The 15,379-nt window shown below is 31.5% G+C and overlaps 1 pseudogene; it reads right to left on the bottom strand.

Moving 5' to 3' along the window:
* Positions 1-12,595: 12,595 nt before the first annotated feature.
* LOC140857421 (uncharacterized) lies at positions 12,596-13,333 on the bottom strand (annotated as a pseudogene).
* Positions 13,334-15,379: the final 2,046 nt, after the last annotated feature.

Raw genomic sequence — 15,379 nt, 5'->3', positions numbered from 1 at the left:
CAATTTTTAGATTTTAATTTTAGTTCTCTCCCTTTTAGATTAAACTTAAGTTTAACTTTCAAATTCAGAATAAGACTTCTAAAAAAAGTAAAAATTAAGAGTGAAGAAGATGAAACTTCTTTATTAAATTTAAATCAAATTTGGCTAGTTTTAGAAAATATGTTTTATTTTTTTTGTGTAACATTAAATTTTATACAAACTCGATGACCATACTCTCCTTTCTTAAAAGTATAAATTTAAAAATACTTCTCAAGTTCAGTTGAAAGAAAAATACTTTGAGCTTTAAAAATTCAAAAAAAGATAGAGCTTATTTGAAACTCAAGATTTTCGAGTATTAAAATTAGACATAAGATTTGTTTTACTTTTTCAAAAGATATCTCATCCTTTTCTTTAAGAGGTATCATTCTATTAGGTTCAAAAAAGTTATAAATTTTTTGAATTTGTCTCAAATAGTATCATATCAAGAATATATCAATAAAAAATATATTTAAAACTAAAATATTTTTTTTTAAAGATGAAGCAATATAGTGCAAGGCAAGAATGAGTTATTTGATACCAAGTATAAAAATTTCTTAAGAAGAATATTTTTGATACCGATTGTGAAAATAATCATCCTCATACCAATTGTTTTGAGAATCAACTCAAATAATTACTTGCTTGAAAATTTTTCTTGATACCACTTGAAGATTTAAGAAGGGCAAGTTTTAAATTTATTTGAAAAATGATCAATCATAGCAAAATACAAAAATATGTTACAAATTTGGTTTGATACTAATAGATTGTCAAAATGATGATAGGATCAAATCATGCAAAGTATGAATGAATAAGTCAAATAAAAAAAATCATGATTGCTCTAACCAAAATATAAATATTCATCAAATTTTTTTTTTAAGTATAATAATAATTTTTCAAAAATACATCGAAAAAATCGAACAACAAGATGTACAAATAGATCAAGACAAATGATCATCAATAATTTTTATTTTTATTAACTTTCAAAATAATTTCTTTTATTTAGTTACAAAGAAAAATTTTCTTTTAATGTTTCAATAATATTTTTTTCTTTTATTTTTCATAAAAAATGTTAGAAAATTTATTTTTCTTGATCCACCTCTTTTTTCTTTCAAATTATGCATAATTAGTTGATTTTAAGAGAAAGAGCTTTATATTTTTCTTCTTCTTAGATTTATAAATAGAGTGTACAATGCATTAAGCAAATAAATGCAAATATCAAACAACTAACAATCATTAAACACACTCAATTTTAAAAAAAAGGTCACATTTTTATTGATTTTTAAAAAGTGATTATAAGAAGTGATTACATCAATATATCCAAAAAAATTAAAAAAAAAATCTAGTGAGATCAAAGAGATAGCACTAAGCATAAAGATCTAAAATTTCTAGTTCCCTTCTAATTTTACAAAATCTATTTTCATTCAATGATTTTGTAAAGATATCTATTGATTATTTTTCAGAGCAAACAAAGTCAATCAACATATCATGATTTTGCATATACTCTCTTATGAAGTGGTATCTTATTTCAATGTGTTTAGACCTAGAATATTGAATTGAATTTTTGGTTAGATTAATTATACTAGTATTATCACATCTTACGAAAATGTTATTAAGTATCACGTCAAAATTTTCGAGTTATTACTTAATCTATAGGATTTGAGTACAACAACTTTCGACTGCAATGTATTTGGCTTCGATCGTAGACAATACCATCGAATTTTATTTTTTGCTAAATTATGAGATTAAATTTACTCTAAAAAATTAATAAGTTTTACTAGTACTTTTTCTATCTAATTTACATCTAGCAAAGTCTACATCTGAATATCCTATTAAGTCTATTGATGATTGTTTGAAAAATCATAAGTCTAAAGTTTGAATATTTTTTAAATATTTGAATATTTTTTAAATATTTGAATATTTTTTAAATATTTGAAGATTATTTTAACAGTATTTAGGTGTGATTCTTTGAGATCAGATTGAAATTTTACACACATACAAATACTGAACATGATATCAGGCTTACTAGCAGTAAGATATAATAAGGATCCTATCATGCCTCCATAAAATTTTAAATCAACACTCTTACTATTTTCATTCTTTCTAATTGGCATGAAGGGCTCATAGGTGTGCCAATACTTTTGGATGTCTGCATCTCAAATCTTTTTAATAGTTCTCTTGTGTACTTACTTTGGCAAATGAAGATCTCTTCTTTTGATTGCTTAATTTGGAGTCTGAGAAAGAAAGTGAGTTTTTTCATCATGCTCATCTCAAATTTTTTCTGTATAAATTTGATAAAATTTTGATATAAATCTTCATTAGTAGATCCAAAAATAATATCATCAATATATATTTGTATAATAAAAATATCATCAATCTTTCTTTTTATGAAAAACATTATATCTACTTTTCTTTTTAAAAAATTATTTTCTAACAAAAATTTACTTAGTCTTTCATATCATGCTCTAGGTGCTTGTTTCAAATTATATAAAGCTTTCTTTAATTTAAAAATATATTTTAGAAAAGCATGATTTTCAAAATCAAATGGCTACTCTACATGTACTTCTTCTATAATAAAATCATTTAGAAAAATATTTTTTATATCCATTTAAAATAACTTAAAATTTATGAAATATGCATAGGTAAGCAAGAGTCTTATGGCCTCTAATCTAGCAACAGGTGTAAAAGTCTCATCAAAATCAATCCCTTCTTGTTGATTATACCCTTTACCTACTAATCTTATTTTATTTCTAATAATATTTTTATTTTCATCCAATTTATTTTTAAACATCCATTTAGTTTCAATTATAAGATGATCTTTAGGTCTAGCTATTAAGATCTATATATTATTTCTTTCAAATTGATTTAATTCCTCTTGCATGGTATTTATTGAATTATGATCTTTTTAGGCTTCATCAATGGTTTTTGGTTCAAAATGAGAGACAAAAGTAAAGTAATTATTAATATCTCTAAGAAAAGATCGAGTTCTTATTCTATGTGTAGGATCACCAATTATAAATTTTTTGGGATGGTTGTGGATATACCTCCATTCTTTTGGAAGATCATGTATACCTTGAGTTTGCTCTGTTGATCTTGCTGCTTTTCACCCATATCATCATGATCATCTTCATTCTTTTTCTCATCGTTTATGGTGGAGTCTTTTAGGATGAGTTCCTTTACTCCTTCAATTTAACTTGCATCACCAATAATTTTTTTTTTATGGAAGATCATTAGTCTCATCAAAAATAATATACACCAATTCTTCTATAACTAAGATTCTTTTATTAAAAATTCTAAATACTTTACTAGAAGTAGAATAACTAAGAAAAATAGTTTTATCAGATTTAGCATCAAATTTTTCTAACTTATCTTCACCATTTTTCAAAACAAAATATTGACAACCAAAAATATAAAAATATGCAATGTTGGGTTTTCTTCCTTTGATCTAATTAAAACATGATTTAAAATATAATATGCTGTGTTAATTGCCTCCATCCAAAAATATTTCAGAAGATTGCTTTCACATAGCATGGTATGGATCATTTCTTCAAGAGTTCTATTCTTTCTTTCTACTATCTCATTTTGTTGGGGTATCTTAGGTGTAGAAAAGTTATGCTCAATACTTTTTTCATCATAAAATTTTTCAAAATCTTAATTTTTAAACTCGATACCATAATTACTATGAATTTTAAGAACTGAAAGATCTTTTTCAATTAAAATTTTTCGATAAAATTTGATAAAGGTTGAAAAAGTTTCATCCTTGTGTGTCAAAAACAAAATCGATATAAATAAAAAAAAATCATTGATAATAACAAATCCATATCTTTTTTTACCTAAATTTGTAGTTCTAGTGGATCCAAACAAATCCATATGTAATAATTTCAAGGTTCTAGTAGTTGAAATAATATTTTTAGATTTAAAAAAAATTCAAGTTTATTTTTTTAGTTGACATGCATCACAAATTTTATTCTTTTCAAAATTTATTTTAGGCAAACCAATGATCAAATTCTTTTTGATGAGTTTAGAGAGGCAATGTATGCTTATATGTACAAGCCTACGGTGCTAAAGCCAACTAATCTCATTAATCTTGGTATGCATGGCTACCAGGTATTGCATATTTTATAAAGATAAATCATTCAAATCTACCATGTAAACATTACCATGTGGTCCATTCCTATATCCAATGAATCTCATGCCATCATTATTGGGACTAATTACAATACACATAGTAAATTCAAAAATAATTTTAAAACTTTTATTATAAAGTTGACTAATGCTTAAAAGATTATGCTTAAAATCATCTATCAATAAAATATTTTTAATAAATATAGAGGGAGTGATACCAATATTATCTAGTCCAATGATCTTTTCTTTGTCATTATCTCCAAAGGTGACCATCTCTCTATCTTTTACTTCAAAAATGATGAATTGAGATTCATCATCGATCATAAGACTTGAATATCCACTATCAAGATACCATTTTCTCTTTGATTTTTGGGATGCAAGACACACCTGTACAAAAAATTAAGTTTTAACTTTAGGTACCTAAGCTTTTTTGGATCCTTTTTGGTTAGTCACAAGGTTCTTTTTGGAACCTATATCATCTTCACATGAGAGCTACCAAATTTGTTAAAAATATATATATATAATTTATGATCCATTTTATCACAGCTGAAACATGAGATTTTTGATGATCTATCTTGCAAAGGATTCATAAATATATTCTTCAAAAATTTTTATTTCTTTAGGACATTATAACCAAGACCAGCTTTGTTACATAATGTCTTTTAATTTTTAAAAATCATTTGAAGTTTATTTGAACTTAAAGTGAACTTATCTATAATTGGTTTCAGCTTATTTACTCCAATTTTTAAGTTCTGAATTTTTTGGATTAAATTTTTGTTTTCTACTGAAACATCTTCTTTTTCTTTGAGTAAAACATTGATTTTGCATTTTCAGTTCTTTATTCTTTAATCCTAACATCTTTAGATCATCTAATAGGTCATAGAAAGCCTCTTGTAGTTCATCAAAAATAAATTCATTGGAGGGTTCAGATGTTACCTCATTTTTATGTACCATGAGACATAAGTTGGTTTCTTCATGGATATCATCATCGAAGCTTGATTCATCGCTGTCACTCTAAGTTGCCACCATAGCTTTCTTTTTGAATTTCTTAGGAGCCTTCTTGAGTTAAGGACATTCGGATGTAAAGTGTTTCGATTTCTTATATTCATAACATATAAGGGGCTGCTTTTTATCTTTCTCTTTGTTTAGCTCTCCTAGGTTAGTAGCCTTCTTCTTACTCCTTGCCTCCTTTTCTTCATGAACCTCTTGAATTTTCGAGTAATGAGTGCAAGTTCTTCATCTTCATTATCTGATGGGTCCAATTCTTCCTCTTCTTGAACAATAAACTTAAGAGCAATAGTCTTCTTCTTCTTAGTCTCTTCTTCATTGTACTGCCTCATGGTGAGTTTATGTATCATAAACGATCCGAGAAGCTCCTCCAAAGATAAGACATTTTGGTCCTTTGCCTCTTGAATCGCCATGACCATTGCCTCCCATGTTCTTGATAAAGACCTAAGTACTTTTCTCACAACATCACTATTAGTATAGGACTTACCAAAACTCTTAAGCCCATTAATGATATCAGTGAAACAAGTAAATATTTAGATAATAGTTTTAAAGAGTTCATATTTGTGGACAACTATGTTAATTTTGGACTCTTTTATCTGATTAGTGCCTTTATGAATTACCTCTTGTCTACCTCATATTTTCTTAGCAAAATTACATGTTGAAATTCTATTAAACTCATTTGCATCTAGTGCACAGTATAAAACATTCATGACTTTTGCATTGAGCTGAGCCATCTTCTTGTCAACCTCATCCTACTCATTTTTAGGTTTGGGAATATCCTTCCTATCAATTAGTTTTGTGGGTAAGTGAGGTCTATTCACTATGATACTCCACATATTATAGTCAAGGGCTTGAATAAAAATTTTTATCCGAACTTTCTAATAGGTATAATTTGATCTATTAAAAAGTGGAGGTCGGTTTGTGGATTGCCCATCGACAAGTAAAGTACCAACTTGAGTTGCCATAGATCTTTTACTTTTGATGGTGAAATCAAGAAAAGGCTAGAACATTGGACTCTGATACCTTTTGTTGTCCAGCTATACAATCCAAGAGGAGGGGTGAATTAGGTTTTTAAAAATTTATAAGTAAAAAAAATAGTTACAAGATGTACTTTTGATCTTTTAAGTGAAGTAGAGTGAGTGAAGCAAGTCATGTACAAGAGATTAATTGAAAAGAAAAGGGATAACACAATAGAGCAAATAAATAAAGAGCAAGCAACATAAACAAGAGGGTTTATAGTGGTTCGGTGCCAACCTTATACCTATATCCACTCCCCAAGCTCCTACTTAAAAATTCTAATCTACTAAACGTATTCAAATGAATACAACGTTAGATGCCTCCGATCCTAGCTTACCCAAGCCAAAAACTTATTTTTCAGATACAAGTGAACCCTATAAACTCTGATTTAAGGTTTGGATTAACCTTTCTCAAGTTTTAGAATCCTAACAAATTGGAACAAACAAGAATAAGAAAAAGAGAATAATTTTATAATATTAAATATACAAAATTTCTTAATGAGCATAATAAATCAATGAAGGCACTTTATATAATTAAGAAGAAGCTTTAATGAATACCCTCTAAATGATTTGAGAGTTGAATGAGCCTTGGAAAAGTGGTTGAGCTTGAACTCAAAACTTCTTTTGACTTGAAAGCTAAAAATCATTTGAATGCTTTTTTCTCTTTTTTATGATTATATTTTTTCTCTTTTGAATATCTTTATATTCTCAATCAATATTGGAGAGGATTTACTAGCCGTTTAGAGCCGTTAGAAGGAGTTTAGGAAGCATTAAATGCATCAAAATCGGATAAAAATTAGTCATTATAGATTTTTTTTTATCGTAGAGGATGCCCCATGGAACGTCTCTTTTTCAACAATCAAAAAATCAACTTCTGTTTGCTCTTAGGATCTACAGGGGATGACCCATGGGATGCCCCTTTTCATATGGGACATCCTTTTTTGCATGCCACTCCAAAAACTTGCATGCCGACGTGCCAAACTGAAAAGGATCAACCTAGGGGTCACTCTTTTTTGTCCAAACTAATTTTTTTTCATTTTTAAGCTTCTAAAAATTTTAAAAATACCTCCAAATGATTTGATATCATCATGAATGATCTTGAGGCTTCTGAAAAATATCAATTTCATCTCCAACTTAATGAATTTGCTACTTTGGCCATCTCCAACCATTTCTTTCAATTAAAAATTTTTTGGATCTCCTGGAATAAATTTTTAAAATATCTCCAAAGACAAACATCATTAGTATCCCTCTCAAATATTTGATACTCATCAAAATCAATCCTTGGGGCAACAAAGAAGAAATATCCAATGAAGAGTCTTATCGCTATGGGGGAATAAAAGGGCAAGGATGACGAGGTGGAGGGTGGAGGAGGCGGAGATGACGGCAAAGAAGGTGGCATGGTGTGGTGGTGGGAGGTTGGACTCGACAGAGACAATGGAGTGAGAGGCCATGAAGGCATCCAAGATCCAAGCCTCCCACCTGATTAAGACTCCCAAGAATGAAAAACGAAAGGAAATACCCAACACAAAACCCCAGCCACATATTACCATACTCACTTGATGGACTTATATTTTTTTAACCCATTATTTCTTTTAGTTTTCTAACTTGGGGTTAGTAATATTTTAAACAAAGAGGGAAAAGCATGAGTTAAATTATATTTATCGAGTAGCCTATAAAAAAATAACTACATTTTAGAGTGGAAGACAAGAAAAGTAATTTTTGTGAGATTTGCAAATGATTTGTGAACTATTTCAGACTGTATCACTTGATTTAATAGCATGTTAATTGCTTTAATGATTAAGACTTTGATGAAGAATGAATTTTGTCAAATCTGATCAATTTTCTAGCAGACAAGTAGACTATAGAGGGTGATGGGATTTTATAGCGAGTATAGTAGTAGGTGACTATATTTTGGAGGGAGAAAAAATGATGGTTAAGCTTGACATCATTTAGGTGTCAGACTTTAGAGAGAGAAAATAGATTGACATTTTGCTTGACAACCGTGTAGAAGTACAAAGTGTGAAGAGGGGGGAATGAGGTGGCTCGATGTAGTTTGTTGGGACGAGAGGTGATGGGAGTCTCATAGGGAAGAGCAATAATTGTTTCTATTTGGAATTTGAAACTCTCTATTCGATCTTTGAATGGGATATCTAATATTACATATATATATATATATATATATATATATATATATACACACACACACACACACATTAAAATGAAATTTTTTTTTAAATTTAGTAAAAAATAAAATAATTTATAAATAACTTATAATCTATATTATGCATAAATTTTTTATTATTTTTATTATTTTAATATATATATAATAGATATTAATAAATTAATAAAATAAAATATTTTTTAAGAAAAAAATCCATCCCATATATAATATGGGGTTATAAGCTAGTATATATATTAAAATGGAAGCATCAACCTCCATTTATCATATATGTATTTTTTTCTTAAGGTACCGTCCACCGTGTGTCAAAGAAAGAATTTTTTTTTTCTTCCACCTTCCATAGCTTTCGAAGGTAGCATTTTTTTTTTATTTTAAACCTTCAGACGGCGGCAATTGGAAGGTCGAAGGAGGTACAGAGGTGAGGGCTAGAGAAAATGGAGGTGGCAAGGAGGTCGAGGGTGAGGATGGTGGAGACATCACATTACAGGAGATGGCTGCAGTGTGCCTCACTATTGTCTCTGACAATGGCATTGCTAGTGGGCCGAAAGGAAAAAAAAACATTCAAAACCCCAGCCATCGTCGAAGCATCTGGGGGCCTGGGTTGGTTTGGAGCTAAACATGAAATCGAACTGATTTAAAATAATTCTCTAAACTCAAAATTAAATAGAACCGACCATCTACAAATTAAATCATTTGAAATCAATATGAAAAATCTGATTTGATTTGGTTTATCATGTTCAATAGGTTAGGCTAAATGGGACAAGCTAAATATAAAATATTAAAAAAAATTTATTTTATAGAGGGTTGATATTCAGTGGATTGGACTAAATGGGCTAAGTCCAAACATAAAAAGTTTATTTTATATATAAAAGAAATATAAATTATTAAAATTAAAATTTATATACATAAATATACATGGGTTGGTTGGATTAGTTTGAATATACATATATTTGTATAGATATACATGGGTCAGATTAAGTTGGGTCTACTCACTTTGAATCAAATTTCTGGAAACTCAAACTAAATCCAAATTAAATTATTTTTTTATTTTAGAACATTTTGAAACTGAAACTAAACCAAACTTTTTTGAAAAAAAAATACTACATATTGAATCAAAGAGATAGGTTTGGGTTGGATCTGAAAAATACCCAAAATCCTAGCCATCGTCTAAGCTTCTGGGGTAGGGGAAATCGGGGGCAGTGGGGAGGCCAAGGTCGAAAATGGCATGTAGGTCGCCTCACGGGAGATGGCGGTAGTGTGCCTCACCATCATCTTTGATAGTGGCATTGCCGGCAAGCCAAAAGGGAAAAAAATAGCTAAAACCCTGACTATTTTCTAACCATCTAGCGTCGAGGAAACCAGGGGTGGTACGGAGGTCAAAAGCAAGGATGGCATGGAGGTCACCTTGCAAGAGATGGTGGTGGTGTGCCTCACCATCATCTTTGACAGCAGCATTGCCAGGGTGCCGAAAGGAAAAAAAATTATCCAACTCAAAACCCCAGCCATCGTCTAAGCTTCCCTATTCGGTCGCTTCAAACCTCCCACCTAGTTGGGACTCCTAAGGATCGAAAAAATAGAGGAAAAATGGGGGAACATGGGAAAAAAATAACAAAAATAGAGGAAAGATGGAAAAAAATTAAGGATAAGATCTTTCCCCAGCATAGATAATCATTTTTTTTTGCTTCCTTTCTTTTTCATTTCATTATCTTTTTCAGAGATCTATGGGAAAGGAGAGCACTTGAGAGAGATTAGAGAGTTTTCTTAGGTTCAGATCTCATGCATCACATTGATTTATAAGCTATTTTATTTATATTTTTTCATCAGTGATATGGGTAGATAGAATAAGGGGAGAGCTCCATCTCTTATAGAACGGGTAATCAAAAGGTTCATTAATTGTTATGTATTTTAACATTTGATGGTGTGTCTATTGAAAGCATAAACTTAATTTTGAATTAGATATTTTAATTAGATAGTTCTGGATGGATAAATATGAAGATGTTATTTTGTTAGAGTTGATTGTTACTTTATTTTATCTTTTTGACATTTTAGTTAAATTTCAAAGCTATATATATGATGCATTGTAGAGAATATTATATATCAATCCACAAACAATATGAAGTCTAATTTTTTTTATTCCTTTCTTCTTAATTAGTATTTCTTTCTATTCTATTTTTATAATATGGCATGCAACTTCAAGTATCATATCTCGTGAAAGAGAATTATGAAAATTGAAGCATTCAAATAAGGATCCTACTTGGGTCGTAGGACGTCTAGGAGGTGGTCGAAAGAGGCTATGATAAGACTCAAGATGATTTGATGTTGCAACCGGGGCAACATAATGCCCTATGAGATTCGAGAAAGAAAGACAAGAAGGCATTCTTCCTCATCTACCAAGGCTTAGATGAAGCCAATTTTGAGAAGATCTCCAGGGCGACAACCTCAAAGGAAGCATGAGAGATTCTTTAGAAGGCCTACAAAGGTGTTGACATGATGAAAAAAATTCACCTCTAAATGCTGCGAGGAGAATTTGAAGCCTTGCAAATCAAGAAATCCGAGAGCATCTTGGACTATATCACCATAGTTCTGACTATTGTAAACCAACTTCGAAGGAATGGTGAAAAGTTGGAAGATATCTGGGTAATTGAAAAAGTTTTGTGATCGTTAGATGATAAATTTGATTATATTGTTGCAACCATTGAAAAATCAAAAGATCTAGAGAAGATGTTGGTGGATGAGCTTATGGGTTCATTGCAAGCCCATGAGCATTGCATGAATAAAAAAAGTAGGAGGCAGTGGAATATGCTCTTCAAACAATGCTCTCATTAAAAGAAGCATAGAAAAGCTTAAAAAGTGATGAAAACCCAAGTGATCAAGGCCATGGCAAAGGTCGAGGTCACTGTAGAGGCTACGAGCATGGCCGTGGTTATGGATGAAAAGGACGAGATAGAGATAAAGCAAATCAAAATAGTGGATGTGAAAGACTAGATGCAAAAGGTCAGAGGTATAAATCTAAGGTTCAATATTACACTTGTAAAAAATATAGACATTATTCCTCTGAATGTTTTTACAATAAAAATAACAAAGTTAAAGAAATAGTTAATTATGTTGAGAAAAATAGAAAATGATCTTTTATTATCGTTAGCCTATAAAGGAGATGAAGCAACATGCAAGAAAGTTGATATTTGGATAGCCGAGCAACTAATCACATGTGCGGTTATAAAAGCATATTTGCAGAGTTAGATGGATCCATGAAAGGATAATTCTCTTTTAGAGATTCTTCAAAGGTTCCAGTGAAAGGAAAAGATAAAATTATGATCTGCCTCAAAGATAACAATCATCAATTTATTTCTGATGTATAATATGTTCCAGATATGAAAAGTAATATTTAAGTTTGAAACAATTGCTTGAAAATGATTATAATATCCATATGAAATATAAGAAACTTTATTTGAGAAATAATACTAATTATTTGATTGTCCAAGTCGAAATAGTTGTACTCCGTAACTAAGCAAAAGACTCTCTCCAGCACTAGATGCACAGGCACAACCTGGGCTTCGAAGATCAGGTTGTTCCTGGAAAGTCAGATCTGATAGATGATACACGCCATCTTGCCTTCTTAGATACAGGTCGATACCTCGCTTATACTCTAATAGATCACATCCAAGAAGAGATCCAACCAAGGGCCGCTACTCATCTCTTAAGATTAACCACCCATCATCCTCCAAATCAATCTCATCCTTGGACAATGCAAGAGGACATGCTCCATCGACTCCTCTAGCCCACAAATTGAGCAAGCAACCAGAAGCTCTATGCCCTTATCTTTAAGTAACATATGCATCAGAAGCCGATCCCAAGCAATCTTTCAAAGAGAGAGCCTTATCCTATGATGAACAGTCACTCTCCAGATTCCAGCAGCCTCGATTTTCCTATCTGGCACGAGCCTATACATCTTGATAAGGTCTCTTTGTAGGAACCTTAGGGCAACATGATCGGCCCCACACCCTTAAGTACTGACTTTGATGGATGAAAATCATGATAGCAAGAATCCAATCAACGAGCTGACCGCCAAAGAGATGGATGACATCATGTGCTCTGTAGCCCCTATTGTTGGCAATGATCAAGTTACAAACTCGTAGATGGTCATCCACCTCCATACTGATGTATGTCGGCCAACAGAATAGAGACAAGCTAGAAATTCAGGCATCCTGACTCACATCAACCGAAGTATAAGTATATCTATATAAATCAAATTAGTCTAGCAAAGAGTTTGAAAGAAGTATATGAATTTTTGTTTACATCGTGCATAACACTTGGATCTTAATGTATGTGGAATAGACTAAGCTACTCATGTAGCTCTACCAATATCAAAATATGTCTACAAAATAAAATAAGCAGTATGATATATTTTGTACATATGTACAATCCACATTAGTAAATAGCAAAATATAAGATATGATGAGTGTACACAACCTTTTCCCTCTCGAAGAACCAATAATGAACAAGCTCTCTCCATTGATGAGGGTATACATCAAGAGGATAAGTACCAATAACATCTTCCTCTATCATACCCTCTTTATTGTAGCCCCCCTTCAGCTTTGCCTCATACTCTTTCTATTTTCGATTGAGGGACTTCAGCACCCAATCATGGCTATTTGGAGGGAGCACAAATTAGCTCTACAATAAAGTAAAGAAGGATAAAAATATAAAATCAAAATAGTTAATTATGATAGTTAGCAAATTAACATATAATCTAAGTTCATTTCTTCACCTATATTACTCGTAGAAGCTCAATCTTATATGCATGAAGCATATCATTCCATTTTCCATAATTGAGTGAGCAGAGTTGACCCTTCCATGCAACCAATTCTAAAAAGCTCATCATAAAGTTACCAACCCTCTTGATAGGCTGTCCCATTTGGTTGCACTTGACAACGATCCTCTCACCCTTAGCTAGTTGCCACACATCTCTTACTCGTTTGGGTCTACATCTCATCCTCAGTCTCTTGAAAGAAGGAAAAAACATATTCAAAACCATTAATTATGCATGAAATGAAATAAAATCAATATAAAAGTTAATATTTAAATATCAATAATCATGAGGATATAATATTTCAATCAAATTATCCTAAATATGTAACTCATCCGTATTGACCTCCTTATCTAGATAGTATCAGTAAGAGGATCATGCTAGGACTCAAGCTGCTGCACAGATGTGGAAGGACTAGCATTGGATTGTTGGGGTTGATCAAAGGATGATGCAGCCTAAGAAGTCTGAAAGTCAACACTATTGAATCATCTCCATCAAGGAATGATGTGACCTATCATGCATAAATAGAAATAAAAATCAGTTAACATAAATTATGAAATAATAAATATAATATTGATTGAATTACTAATAAGAAATAATATTTATTAATGAACATGATAATATAATAAAATATTTCATACAATATGTATATATTTTAAATATTTCTTACCAATTAAGAATCAAACAATATTCTCGCCTTCAATATTTATCCTAACCAAACTTGTAGCATTTAGGTCATCAGTTGAGACAAAATTATAAGACACACTGAGTATAAGTCTCATCATGTTCTACTACAACCATTTTCTCATGTCATACAAATTCTTAGGTTTTGTTCTAATGACAACAGTTCTCTCTTCATCTTTCAAGTCTTGTATAAAAAATATTTGTCCATCTTGAGATGAAAGAATGAATGGATCATTCTTCAATAACATACTAGTTTGTATCAATCATAAAAAATGTACAAGTGTAAATCCATCTGTATCTTTCTTCAAACCCTTTGGTGAGTTTATATCAATCCAATCACATCAAAATAATACTATTTTAAATTTTTTATAATAATTCATTCTAAAAATATCTGTTACTATATCATAGTAACACTTTCTATCTGCTTCCACCATAACTTCACTATTCTAATTTTTTAAATTTTTCACACTTTTTAGTATGAAATTTAAAGTCATTGATAATGAAACCATTATACCTATTGATGATATTGTTAGGACCTCAAGTATTAACTATTAATTAATTTATCTGAATAGTTTTTCTCCATCATTAGTGATTCCTAAAAACTATGATAAAGTTATGGATATATTATTTGATGTTAATAAATTTTTCCAAAATCAACGTATCCCTTACATATATGTCTAACCTATTTGATAACCCAATCAAGGAATAACTAGACTAGCCATCATTGTTCAATCCTCAAGTTAAGATGAATGTTATGATTGGTTCGTCTTTAAGCAATCCTTATGTGGAGGTTTGGAGATGCGACATGCGAAGGCCCATAGTAGGTCATGGCCTGCAGGCATGCGCAGGCCTACAGGACGCACGGCCCAGGCACGGGACATGTGGCCCAGGCGGGTGCATGGCCCAGCATGGGTGCATGGCCCAGTGCGAGCATTCGAGGTGTGGGTGCACATGCACGGCCAATGTGGGAGGTCTGATGTGGTCCATGATGGATCGTGAGAAGAGGCACGGTCCATGCGAGCATCGTGGACCGGCTCGATTTATGAAACAAAAATCATGGTCTACAAGCCTGTTTGCGTGATCCAAAGGGGCGATCTGGGAAGTGTTTTGCACGATCTGAGGGCTACGGATGCGAGCGATGAAGATCCAATGGCTGGAAAGGGTAGTTGAGTCATTTTGAAGCCTTATTTTTGATCCAGACTGAGATTTGTGCCCTTTATCAGGGGCAAATAGGTCGAGACGTAGAGAGCACCTTGTGGAATAAAAGTAGCGGCTGAGAGCACTCAAGAGGCAGAGAACGGGTTGAGATAGCAGCTTGGAGCAACAGGAAGCGTTCAAGGGCATTAGAAGACCCTGATACTGTAGGCCTATGTCTCTTCTGGATTTTTGTGAAAGCTTTTATAAGGGTTGAGAGGTGAGAGTTTCTTGTTGAAAGAGAGAGATTTATGAGAGTTGAGAGTTTATGATCTCTTCTTGTAATTATTTTTTTTTATAGTAAAATCTTTATATGCCCTGTAGAGATAGACCTTGGTCTAATCTATGTATTTG

Source organism: Elaeis guineensis, chromosome 4 (genome assembly GCF_000442705.2).
Source record: "Elaeis guineensis isolate ETL-2024a chromosome 4, EG11, whole genome shotgun sequence".
Classification (NCBI taxonomy): Eukaryota; Viridiplantae; Streptophyta; class Magnoliopsida; order Arecales; family Arecaceae; genus Elaeis; species Elaeis guineensis.
This window is presented reverse-complemented; position numbering and strand designations above follow the sequence as displayed.